The sequence below is a fragment of the Acomys minous genome, assembly GCF_964271855.1.
Source record: "Acomys minous genome assembly, chromosome: 11".
NCBI lineage: Eukaryota > Metazoa > Chordata > Mammalia > Rodentia > Muridae > Acomys > Acomys minous.
Genome location: NC_140492.1, coordinates 78,256 through 91,435, shown reverse-complemented (window position 1 = coordinate 91,435; position 13,180 = coordinate 78,256). Strand labels below are relative to the sequence as shown.

General features: G+C 35.8%; 1 pseudogene across 1 annotated transcript; it reads right to left on the bottom strand.

Moving 5' to 3' along the window:
* Window positions 1-9,045: 9,045 nt before the first annotated feature.
* On the bottom strand, window positions 9,046-9,936 carry LOC311608652 (olfactory receptor 4A47-like; annotated as a pseudogene). Its single transcript has one exon. The product of its transcript is annotated as an olfactory receptor 4A47-like (transcript).
* Between the last annotated feature and the right edge of the window lie 3,244 nt (window positions 9,937-13,180).

The window sequence follows — 13,180 nt, the reverse complement described above, 5'->3', positions numbered from 1 at the left end:
AAAACAATGGGTGCAGCTTTTTCTTCATTCATCACTGGGTTCGCCAGAGATACCAAATGTCAGAGACATGTGAAAAGAAAATGCAATAACACATTATTCAATAAAAACTGTATATGGCATAGGAGTCTTCTGGCTTATTACTCAAAAAAGAAGGAAGAAGATGCCTGAGATGTATCTATAGGTTCAGTAAAGCAAGGGACGGTTATGTAACAACTTAACTGGAAAAAAGAAAAAATTAAGCCTGGGATATTGAAAAAAAGATTAATGCTTTAAAACTTCTATTTATGAGAGGGATGTGTATACTTTCAACAATGAATGTAAATCTGTACTAAAATTCAGAATCAATGACACTTTTAATTTTGATCTTATAAAACATCTTGCATGTTGAACTAAGCAGGGAGACATGTTTCTTTCTTTATTTTTTTAATTTTTTTCTCGAAAAATAAAATCATTCATATTACATTTCAATTGCTATCCCATCCCGAGCATCCTCCCATTCCTCCCTCCCTCCCACTTTCACCCCATTCCCTTTCCCCTTGAGGGACCTCCTCCCCTTGAATATGATGCTAGGGTATCAAGTCTCTTCTTGGTAGTCTGCTATCCTTTTTCTGAGTACCATCAGGCCTCCCCATCAAGGGGATATGGCCAAATATGAGGCACCAGAGTTCATGTGAAAGTCAGTCCCCACTCTCCACTTAACTGTGGAGAATGTCCTGTCCCTTGGCTAGATCCGGGTAGGAGTTTGATGCTGACAGCATGTATTGTCCTTGGTTGGTGCCATAGTTTGAGCAGAACCCCTGGGCCCAGATCTGCCCATCATTGTGTTCTTCTTGTAGGTTTCTAGAACCCTTTGGATCCTTCTATTTCCCCATTCTCCCATGCTTCTCTCACCTAAAGTCCCAATAGGATGTCCTCCCTTCTGACCCACTTTCTTGGTAAGTGAAGATTTTCATGGGACATGACCCTTGGGCTAGTGTCCAGTTATAAGTGAGTATAAACTATTTGAGTCTCTCTGCTTCTGGGTTAGCTCACTCATTATGATTATTTCCGGTTCAATCCATTTGTCCACAAATTTCATAAATTCCTTGTTTTTAATAGCTGAGTAGTATACCATAGTGTAAATGTACCATGGTTTCTTTGTCCATCTTCTGCCGTTTCTCATTTTACTTTCTGATTTTCGATTTTAATTTTATTTTTAAACAGCTAAATGGCAATTGTTTTATAAATTCAAAATGTAACAATTTGAGGCATGTATACATTGCATAAAGATGATTAAAGACAAATAAACACATATATCACTGGTGCTGATGACACTGGATTCCCGGAAGTTGTTCACTTCCATGCCCCTATGGGCTTCACACTGCGTCAGATCTGGTCCCCACAATGGCTCTGCTATTTTTGCTTCAGGCTGTGGGTCTGTTGTATACCTCTATTGTTTTCTTTTGTCTTTTTATTTATATACTGGTATTGGATCGGTGTAGTACTGGTATTAGATGTACCTTCTGCCGTGTGTTTTCTACTAAGCACACAGGAATTAATGCTTTGAAAATTTGGTGTGATTCTGAAGCTAAGTCATCTATTCTTTGCATTTTATTTATTAGGAGACATTATAATTTGAACTTTGTTACTTATTGTGTTCATATATACATGTATTTTAAAAAGTTTTTAGGTTTGTTTTGGGGGGGACTTATGGGTGTTTTCTTTGAAATTTTAAATATATTATTTTATTATTCTGAGATCAAATTCTTTTTGTCTCAATAGTGTTTTTAACTAAGTAAAATATAATAATATACAACAAAACCCACAATGTTGAAGTTGGACAAGACAAACCAACAGAAGTAAAAGAGCTTAAGAAAAGGCACAGGAATCTGAGACCACTTACTTTAACATTCAGGAGTTTTATAAAAGTATTAAAGTGAAAGTCATAAAATATTTGCAGAGGACCTGATGGAGACCCATGTAGGCCCTGTGCTCGCTGTTTCCGTCTCTGTGAGTTCACATGAGCTTTGTTCAATTGATTTGGAGGGCCTTGTCCTCCTGGTATGCTCCGTCCACTCTGGCTCCCACACTTCTTCCACCTCCCCTCCAGTGGGGTCTGACATAGTCAGAGATGCAAGAATGGATACATATATGGGAATCAATGAATGCAGTCTCTTTATAAAGAGAAAGAAAATGATCACATGATCATCGCATTAGATGAAGAAAAGGCCTTTGACAAAGTTCAACATCTCTTTATGATATAAGTCCTAGAGAGCTTAAAGATACAAAGAGCATACCTCAACATAATAAAGGCAGTTTACAGCAAGCCCATAGCCAACATCAAATTAAAATGAGAAACTCAAATAAATTCCACTAAAATCACGAACAAGACAAGGATGTCCACTCTCTTCACACATTACATATTCAATTCAGCACTTAAGGCTTAGCTAGAGCAATAAGACAACAAAGGAGAGCAACGAGATATGAATTGGAAAGGAAAATGTCAAAGTATTTTAATTTGCAGAATATATACTAGTATATGTAAGAGTCCCTAAAATTCCATCAGGGAACTCCTATAGCTGAGTACTTGAATATAAAATTCGCTTAAAAAAAAAGTCAGTAGCCCTGCTATATACAAATGACAAACAGACGGAGAAAGAAATCATGGAAACGTCTCTCATAATAGTCTAAAATAATATAAAATATCTTGAGGTAACTCTACACAAACAAATGAAAGACTTGTGTGACAAAAACTTCAAGCCTTTGAGAGAAAAAACATGAAGAAGATATTTAAAGATGGAAAGATCGCCTAGGCTGATGGATTTGTAGAATTAACATTCTAAAAGTGGCCATGCTTTCTCACATACTCTGGTGCCTCAACTTTGGCCATGTGCCCTGGAGGGGGAAGCCTGGTGGCACTTAGAGGAACGACAGCAGGTTATCAAGAAGAGACTTGATACCCTATGAGCATATACAGGGGGAGGTAATCCCCCTCAGGAACAGTCATAGGGGAGGGGAGTAAGGGGAAAATGGGAGGGAGGGAAGAATGGGAGGATACAAGGGATGGGATAACCATTGAGATGTAACAAGAATAAATTAATAAAGTAAAAAAAAAAGTGGCCATGCTACCAAAATCAATCCACAAATTCAGTGCAATCCCCACAAAAAATCCAACACAGTTTTTTTCAGACCTTAGAAGGAAAATACTCAAATCTTAGCATTTTTAATATGGGGAGAAATTCATTTACCCTATATTTTGTAAGCTGTTGTTGTATTTTGTTTATTAAAATCCTTGAAGGATGTTTCTATTTATTTCTTGGGTATTAGTTGTGCTCCCCTCATTTTCATCACTGATAATGTGTATTTAAATATCATTGTCCTTTCTTTGTCTCCCTAAATTTTATGTATAATAAAGGTTTCACAAGTTTTATTGTTCGTTTTATTGATTCATGCCCTCATTCACTATTCTTCTATTTTATTGTTGCTTTCTTAGTTTCTTGAATTATATTATTATATTACTCATTTGAAATATCTCTAGTTTGGGAACAAAGATGCTTATTGATATAAACTTTCCTTCCAGTATTTTTTCTATGTCTGTAATTTTTCTATGTTCTTTCAATTTTTTGAGGTAGGTTCTCTCTACATAGCCTTAGCTGATATGGAAGTCATTATGTCGATCGGCTGGCCTCAAACTCATAGATACACCTGCTTCTTCATCCCAACTGCTAAGATTAAAGGCAGGTGCCATCAAACCTGACTTCTGTGTTTCAATTTTTATATTTACATTTTAAATTACTCCATTCATTTTCTTCATTTATACATTTATTGTTCCATAGAATACTTCTTGATTTTCATCTATTTCTGCAATATTCAAAGTTCATTTGTAGTTTGTTTATATAGCTTATCGTCTGTGATCAGAGATGATACATGGGTTGATCTTGATCTTGTTAATTTTTTGAGACTTCAGTCATAGACTAAAATAATTTCTATCCTAAAAAATGTTCTATGTACTGATAAGAATATTGATTCTGCAACTGTGGGAGGAAATATTCTGCAAATGTGTGTTAAGTCTATTTGGTCTGTGTTGTATCTTAATTGTGGTATTTCTTTTTTTGCTTTTTACTTATGTAACCTGGCCAGTGATGGACATATGCTGTTAAGCTCCTTGCCTAGTATTAGTTTGGAGTCTTTCACTTCGCATAAAAACTTGTTCTACATATTTGGTAGCCTGATGTTGAGTGCATATATATTTTCAAGTACTATAGCCTCTTGTAGGATTAATAGTTTTATCTCTATATAATGATGCTATATGTGTCTCTTTACAGTTTTGTTTTCAAATAGATTTTATTTGAAATATATATATGGAATTCTGTGTATTTTTAATTTCTATTAATGTGCATGTATTTTCTTAATTCCATTCTAAATACACACACCTTTTAGCCTGTAAACAATGGTATTGGGTGAGGCTGTGCATGAAGACAATGAGAGACTGTCATTGACACATCCACCTCTATTGCATGGGTTAATGGTCCTATTTCCCTTGTGCTTACATTTATAGACTTGAAATGACTAATGTCAGTAACAGCCCACTTATTAGCTGGCAACAGCTTGTCCACTGAAAGCATGAGTGATAATTGGTTTTCATGAAAGAAAGAAAATGTAGTGATCAAATTTGATAAACTATATCCATATCCTCAAAGCATCCTTATACTTGACCAAAAACATCGTATTCTAGAACTGTATTGTCATTTAAGAGAAAGCATCGATCCAACATAATATGAGTATATAAATATTGAGTCCAAAGCAGTATCATGTTTAACAGTGAAACACTAAAACTTCTCTTTATTTTCCCAGGATGATTCTTTATTATTATCCTTATTTTTTGAGATTATAATATAATGATATCATTTTCCCCTTTTCCATTTCTCCCTCTGAACTTTTACATACAACTCTCTTTATTCTCCTTCATATTCATGGCCTCTTTTTTCATAAATTGTTGTTACATGCATATATGGGTATGTATATACACATATATGTGTTCATTCTATATGTTTCTTGTGTGTATGTTTTCAGGATGGACCATTTGGTATTGGATAACCTATTGGTGTGTTCTTTTCTGGGAAAGACTATTTCTCTCATTCTCAACAATCTTTAGCTGCCTGTATTTTTTCATACGGATGATGCCTTGTGGTATTTCCTAGTCTTCTGTGAGACTGTGTCTCATAGTAATGTCCAAGGCTATACCCATAACATATCAGAGTCATTTTAAGATCAGAATGTTCCTCTCTTCATGTGAGTCTTTATGTAATGACAGCATTAGAATTCTATCACAAAGAGTATTCTACCCACGTGAAATCACTTAAGGATATTCACAGGTTTGCACAAAGTGAGGTGAAGCAGTGGGATGGCATAATGAATGCCTTCAGTTTGCAGTCTGACAAGCATTTCTGTCTATATATCTCATCACTTACAGCAGCTCATTACAAACTAGCTCCATGGGCTTCTATTTCATGCTAGAAGTTTTCAGAGATAAGAACCAACCGAAGACAAAGAGCAACAGGAAACCCTGTATGTTCCAATATAGGTAGCCTGTGATCTGTTAAACTTTTATTAAACAGAATTTGGAGTAAAGATGGCTACACATGCCTATATCCCCCTCTCCAGAGTAACTGTTCCTGAACAGGAAATTTTTATTCACCAACAAATAGTGTAAACTACAAAGTGTTTTGTAAGGGCTACCAGTCAAGGTTTACAGAGGCTCCAATAATCAGAAAAAAGAGAGGGCTAATAGTACCAAATCTCAAAAGCTTCTGAAAAATTGTTTTGTAGGTAATATCAAAGTTCTGAGTGATGAAAGGGAATAAGAAAACACCACCATCACCAAATGATGAAATTTAACCTAATAAATAATCAACCTCCAGGGACACTTAATATGGTACCTGAAAAAATTCATCCTCCATTGTTAGATATCCCTACTATTCACAAAGTGAGCTTAACATAGGGAACAAGAGACAAATCTGAGTAATAATATACATACACAGTGTATTCTACAAAATAACTTATCCATACTCTACACAAGCGTCCATCTGATAAAATACAAAGAAAGATTCAGAAATGGCTTTATGTAAAGGAATGCGTACTGTGCTGTGCACATGATCAGAAGTGCTCTAACACCTTGAGTGCCCTTTAGCTACAAAGAGATTTTATTGGGACAGTTGGTAAAAGATAAATAAGTTTGTGACTTATTTTAATGCTATTTCTTTTTAATTATTTAATTTGTTGTTTGACTGTGCATGTATTCTATGTATAGGTAAACAAAAAGAAAACAAAAGGCAAATATGCAAAAATGTAATTCTGTGGGAGCCATAGTAAGACTATCCAAAATAATTCCTGCATTTGTATTTGATTCTTAAATTATATCAGGCATAAAATACTTTATCTATTTATTTATGTATGTGTATGTGCATGCGTTCAGGTGCTCTGGTGCAGGTGTGGATGTCAGAGGACAGCCTATGACAGTCCTCTCTTTCCACCATGTGAGTCCCAGGGCTTCAGTGTTCAGAATAAGTAAGAAAACACAAATAATAGGCTTAACATAATTTCTGAAAAATTATACACATTTTATAAAATTTATGTATAACATACACATAAAGCTTCAAAAATATTGTCAAAATTATACTTAAAGTGCATTAGAAAATAAGTTGCTTTAAAACTGCAGTTAATTATTTCTATAAAACAATCATTCACATGATTTATAAACATATCACTAATATATTTAATATCACTAATAGATTCTAACACTCTAACAGGAATCTTCTGTTCAAAAGAAAAAATAGTCAATAAAAGCAGTTCAAGCAAACTATTTAGCATTTTAGCTGAGGAAAAGGATATCATTATATGTGTCTGGGAAATTTAAAACATGAGAGGGTGAACTGCTAGAGGGTTATCAGTTCATGTTCAATATTTAAAATTTACTAATATTAAGCTGATTAACAGGTTCATCCCCTTACATGATTAGTTTTTTTCCTTAATTTTGTTGTTATCCAAAAAGTTAACATCTTTTCTCTTACAAAATGTACATTATGATCAGCTGCATATGCCATGTTATGCATTAGATTTTGGGAACTATTAGTCTTTCATAACAAACTTCCATATTCCCAACTCACAGCATCCATCATTCTGTCTCTGCTCCTGTAAGCGTGACTGCTTTCATATAAATTACTTGCGCATTATTTGTCTTCCTGTTTCTGGCTTATATCACTTAGCTAGTGCCCTCCAGGCCCATCCTTCTCATGCATGGTAAGAGTTTCTCCCTGAGGAATCTTTTTTATTTTATTTTTAAAGGAAAATCCATTTTTATTATACAGGACATTATCAAAGCTCATGAGTTTCATCCATATTATTATTATCATCACAAACTACAACTACTTTCACTGACTTTCCAATAGTTTAAGCATGCCTTTACATAACAGCATCACGCCCTTCCGCTAGACACCAACTGGCCCTAAAGTTCATGGCACTCGCTCCTAATCTGATGTCTACTTTTTCTGTCATCCAACTAAAGATGCTTCTTTTAAAAAATTAATTTTTAATTTATATATTCACTTTACACCCTGATCTTAGGCTCCTCCCTCCTCCCCTCCTCTTCCCTGCCTCCAATCCTCTTCCCTCATCCTCCCTCCCCTTGTCCTCAAACAGAAAGCCCCCAACCCACCCCAGCACATCAAGTTGTATCAGGTCAAAGTAATCAAAGCAGTCAACAGAGTCCATGTCGTAGACAGCACCCTCTCACCTTATTAAGGTACCCACATGAAGAGCAAACTGCCCATTGGTTACATGTGTGCAAGGGGCCTAGATCCAATCCATGCATGTTCTTTGGTTGGTGCTTCCATCTCTGTAAGCTCCATGGGTCTATGTTAGCTGACTCTGTGGGCATTCTTGTGGATTTCTTGTCCCATAGAGGTCCCTCTATTCTTCCACCCACTCCTCTCAAATATTTCCTGAGCTCTGCCTAATGTTTAGCTATGGGACTCAACATCTATTTTGATCTACTACTGGGTAGCTCCCCTCAGAGGGCAGTTGTGTAAGGCTTCTGTCTGCAAGCATAGCAGAGTACAGTTACTAGTGTCAATGGTTGGCCCTCTCTCATGAAATGGGTCTCAAGTTGGGCTAGTCATTGTTTGGTCATTCCCTCAATCTCTGCTCCATTTTTATCCCTGTACATATTATAGGCTGGGTAAATTTTGGGTTGACAGTTTTGTGGATGGGTTGGTGTCCTTCTCCCTCCACTGGAAGTCCTGCCAGACTAGGATGTGGCCACTTTCATCTCCATGTCTCCCTCTGCTAGAGTCATGCCTATACCCTCCCAGGAGCCTACGTTGCCTCAGGTCTCCAGCTTGTCTCAGCAATGCCTCTGCATTGGGTTCCCTTCTCTGTCCCAGCCCTCTCATCTCTCACCCACTGCTCTTCCTTAATCTTTACAGTCTTGGAATCTGAGAGTGATAACATCCAGGTGAGGGATAGGTAAACTGATAATATGTTTTAACCACTTTTGTGGGTTCTATCTCTACTATTTTTCTATTATTCTCTTTAATTTTGTTTTTCAAAATTATGACAGCCAGAAGTCTATACATAATATAAATGAGATCAAATTAACAAGAGTTTAATAGTACTTATATATTTAACTACTATAAAATAAATCAACATAAAAAGAATACAAAAAATGAAACAAGATATGGCAATGCAAACTATACATACAGATAAAATCAGTGCAATATTATAAAGATTTCATTCACTGAATCATTACTTCTTATTCATTGGTGCCCAACTATATTTGCATTATCCCTGTCCAGGTATGGTGATAAAGATATCGCAAACGTTATAGCATGAAAATTTATTAATTAATAGTGCAACCACTGAATTCATTTGTATTTTTAAGAAATGCTTAAAAATAAAGGAAGTTAACATCAGCATTAAAAAGATATGCATCATGAGTAGACACATCACAGTCAGATGACTTCCTTCATTGTGGAAGACTTATTTCTGTTCTGGAAAAACTTTTTTTCTCTAGAGCTTCTTCATAGCATTTGTCATCTCTGAATTTCTCAAAGCATATACAAGGGGTTCATCATGGGAGTAATGACTGTATAAAACACACTCAACAGTTTGTCAATGAGAAATGTATCAGCAGGTTGTGCATACACGAAAATACAGGGAACAAAGGAGGAGACAACTATGGTGATGTGGGAGCCACAGGTGGAGAGAGCTTTCCACTTCCCTTCCTGATTAAGGTTATTCAGAGAGTACAAAATGACACCATAAGAGATGAGTGAGAGTAGAAACACCACGGTGCATGCACATCAGACCTCCATTGGCCATCACTAAGAGGCCAATGACATAGGTATCAATACAAGCAAGTTTCAATAAAGGGTACATGTCACACATAAAATGATCAATGATATGAGTACCACAGAATGGGAGTCCATATATAGTACTGAGCTGAATTACAGAGTACAAAAATCCTCCAACCCAAGGTAACATCACTAGCACAACAAACCCATTGCTTCACGACAGTTGAATAATGCAGGGGCTTACATATGGCCACGTAATGGTCATAGACCATCAGCAGCAAAAGAAACACCTCTGATCCACCAAGAAAGTATTCTGTGAATAGCTGAGTCATACAAAATTTATGTATTTTGACCAAAGAACAAATCTGAAATCAATTTGGGAGAAATGGCTGATGAATAAATGATATCTACGAATGACAAGCTAGCAAGAAAGAAATACATTGGTGAGCCCAGGCTGTTACTAATAGTTAGTCATAACAATGAGCATATTTCCCACCATGGTCAAAATCTAGGAGAGCAAGAACAGAACAAAAAGTCCTTTCTGCACCTTTGGATTCTCTGAAAGGCCCAAGAATACAAAGTATGTTACATTGTCTCTGGGTTCCATTTATTCTTTTATTGGTTCTGATTTAAGATATGAAAAGATCTTACCTACAAAACAATTCAAATATCCTTAGAGTATCATGATATTAGAACTTTCTTACTCATCTACTTAAATATATAAATAGAGATAGATACAGAGGTTGAGGTATAGAGAGAGATACTTGTGCTGAGATTCCTGCTATAAATATGTAGATTTCCAAGTCACTTAAGGCAAGATTCCCTGCCCTAAGTGGTTCCATACATAATAATAAGTTTGGCCACTTAATACCAGTTTCATCAGCATCATCACAAACATTTACTTATACCATGCTACAGATTCACACTATTGGAATTTCTAAATTAGTCAGGATCTAGGAACACTTCTCAAAGCAAGCAAGTTTACATGAGTTTGAAGAACTAGAGAGCAATAGAGAGCAGAAAGAGGATTCCACGAGTAGATGCATCTTATGTGAAGTCACAAAACTTACTTCTGATGCTTAAGGTTACTTACATATTCAAATCAGAATAAACTATGAGTATAAGACAATAAAATCTCTGTATTAGTTACTAGCTCTGTGGCTTTAAGACAATGAATGTCTTCCTTCCAGGTTCTAATAATATGTTCTTCATTTTTATTTGTGACCTCAACCACACCTACCTTAACATCCATGGTTCTGGTAATATTCTGTTCAGGGTATATGTGCACCTCTCTCTCTCTCTCTCTCTCTCTCTCTCTCTCTCTCTCTCTCTCTCTCTCTCTCTCTCTCTCTCTCTCTGTGTGTGTGTATGTGTGTGTGTGTGTGTGTGTGTGTATGTGTGTGTGTGTGTTCTGAAGCAGCAGTCTTTTTTCATTTCTAAATACTCAGCAAAATCACCTTTCTGTGAGTATACTTCTAAAGCAAGTAGTCTCTTTCTTCAAGGGAATTTGGGCTTTTCTTTAAAACTATGACTCCTAAAACTCTTCAACATCTGCCCACTCCCCAATCTTAAAGCTATCTTTGCAGCTTTAGATATACATCGTTGCAACACTTTTTAGTACTAAAATCATCATTCTTTTGCTACAGCATCTGCTAAAAATAAAAATAAAAAGCAGCACAAACTAGGATATGTTGTCTATGAGTTCTACATGCCAGAAGTAGAGACGGCAGTGAGTCCTTCAGCAGACCATGAGGCAACCGTCTGTTCTAGTCCTCTTCCTGGCATCATCACTTTTGCATTCTTACAGTACTCTCCTTGTACCAAAATGTCTTACTTTTTTTTTTAAGTCAAATCTCATGTAACCCAGGTTGGCATCACACTTGCACTGTATATAAGGATGACCTTCAATCCAGGTCCTCCTCCATCCACTTCTCAAGTCCTAGGGTTATGAATACGTGCCACCATGCTTAGTCTAATTTCCCTTTATAATAAAGACATCAAATCATAAAGGGATTGTTTACATTCCATAAAGAATTTAGTTTGATTATCTGTACCAACACTATCACAAAATAAAGTCACATTCTGTACTTATGGAGATTCAGACTTCAATGTATAAATGTATGGAATGAATAACAGTGAAACTGTAATGTTTTGTGTGATACAATATGTGACCTAGAACTAACAACTTAGATGTCCAACAGTGTCACTGACAACTCTATTATTGTCTTGGGTATCTCTCTGTTGCCAACCTATGAATGTGTAAAGCACTCCAAAATAGTATGTCTTCACTATTCTCCCTCTCCTCATTTTCAAACTGGTGTCTATATTTCTAATTGTATATCCATGGAGCATTTGCAAAAGTAAATTAAAAATTTTCGGGATGAATCCATTCTTTCTAAGTTTTCTCTACTGAAATGATGCCTATCTTTGTTCCATGTCAGTACAAATTTTAAAAGAGTCCTCCACTCCCTTGTTGCTTACATGTTACTTATTCATCAGCTTGAGAAGTCCCGCGGACTGTCCTTGTCCAAACATTTTTCTGTCTTTCTAATTTCATCAGTTCTTTTCTATAGGCTAATTTCAGAGACTGGAGACATGGCACACAATCTAAAATAATGGCGAATGCTGTACAACCTGTATTGCACAACATGGCTGTAAGTACAAACAGACTTCCAGACATCACAGAGTCACTGTCTTACATAAGTTCAAGGTTTATCCAGCCTCTCATAGCTAATGCCAAAAGCCCTAGGATTCGCTGAGGAATCATTTTTCAGTGTGAGTCTTCTACTATAAACGCTGGAACTACAACTTTAAGGACATAAAATAAGTGCTAACAATTTCCTTCAGTTTTCCAAAATTATATTGATTATGTCACATGCAATCTGTCTAGTAACCATGTGCATGCAGAAGTTTCCTCAACATATTAATTGTAGTAAACTCAATTGGTATAATTGTGTGATTAAAAGTTTACCCACGCATAAAGTCAGCTTTCCAGTACTATTTGCTAAAGGCTTACCTTTTGAGAGCTTCTGTGAGGTTTGAAGAGGGAAATTTTGCTTCACATTAAATTATCTTCTTCCATTCAGTATACACATAAAAAGAAAAAAGCTACATTATTTCTTGAAATTTTTAAAGCCGTGTGGCTTATTTTCTGGTGTTCTGAATATTTCAGAAAATCACCATCTACACTGTGGAAGTACTTCAAAGAAGTTACATATTGCAAGCAAAAATTAATATTTTGATGTTAACATAACAACAGAAAATCAACTAAATCCTATGTCTAAATAATAAGGAATTATAACAAGAAAGAATTTTCTCTCTTAAGTTATTTTTAGTAATTTCAGAAAGAATTGGCCTCTAGGTTTTGTAACCTACCTCCTCTGCTGTGTTGATACAGGCAAATATGTACACTTGAAACTTGGAGAAATCATTCTTGTACCTTTTTGAAAGCATGTTTTAGACCAAAGAAAGAATTTCTGAGCTTTTATAGCAACTTTAAAGCAATTGTATCAGTTAGAAAGAGTGATGTGTATTCTGCTTGGCAGGAGCAAAGATCCTGGAGGTTTTGTAGCTGACAGCTACACTCATCATGAGATGTAGCATCTGGAGTGTGTCCAAGACTGAATGTACTGAAATTCTCTTTCACTTCCCACTAATATTTGAAAGAATATCTATGTATAAAGATTTCATCCTATTAATCAGATGATTATATACAAGGTATATAAAAGGGGGAAGTCATTTCATAACATATTGCAGGACAATTGCCAGTCAAGTTTAAAATATCAGCCCAGTTCACTGTTTCTATTGGAGACATATTTTTTCCTTACTGTTCTTGTTTGGCAACACTAATT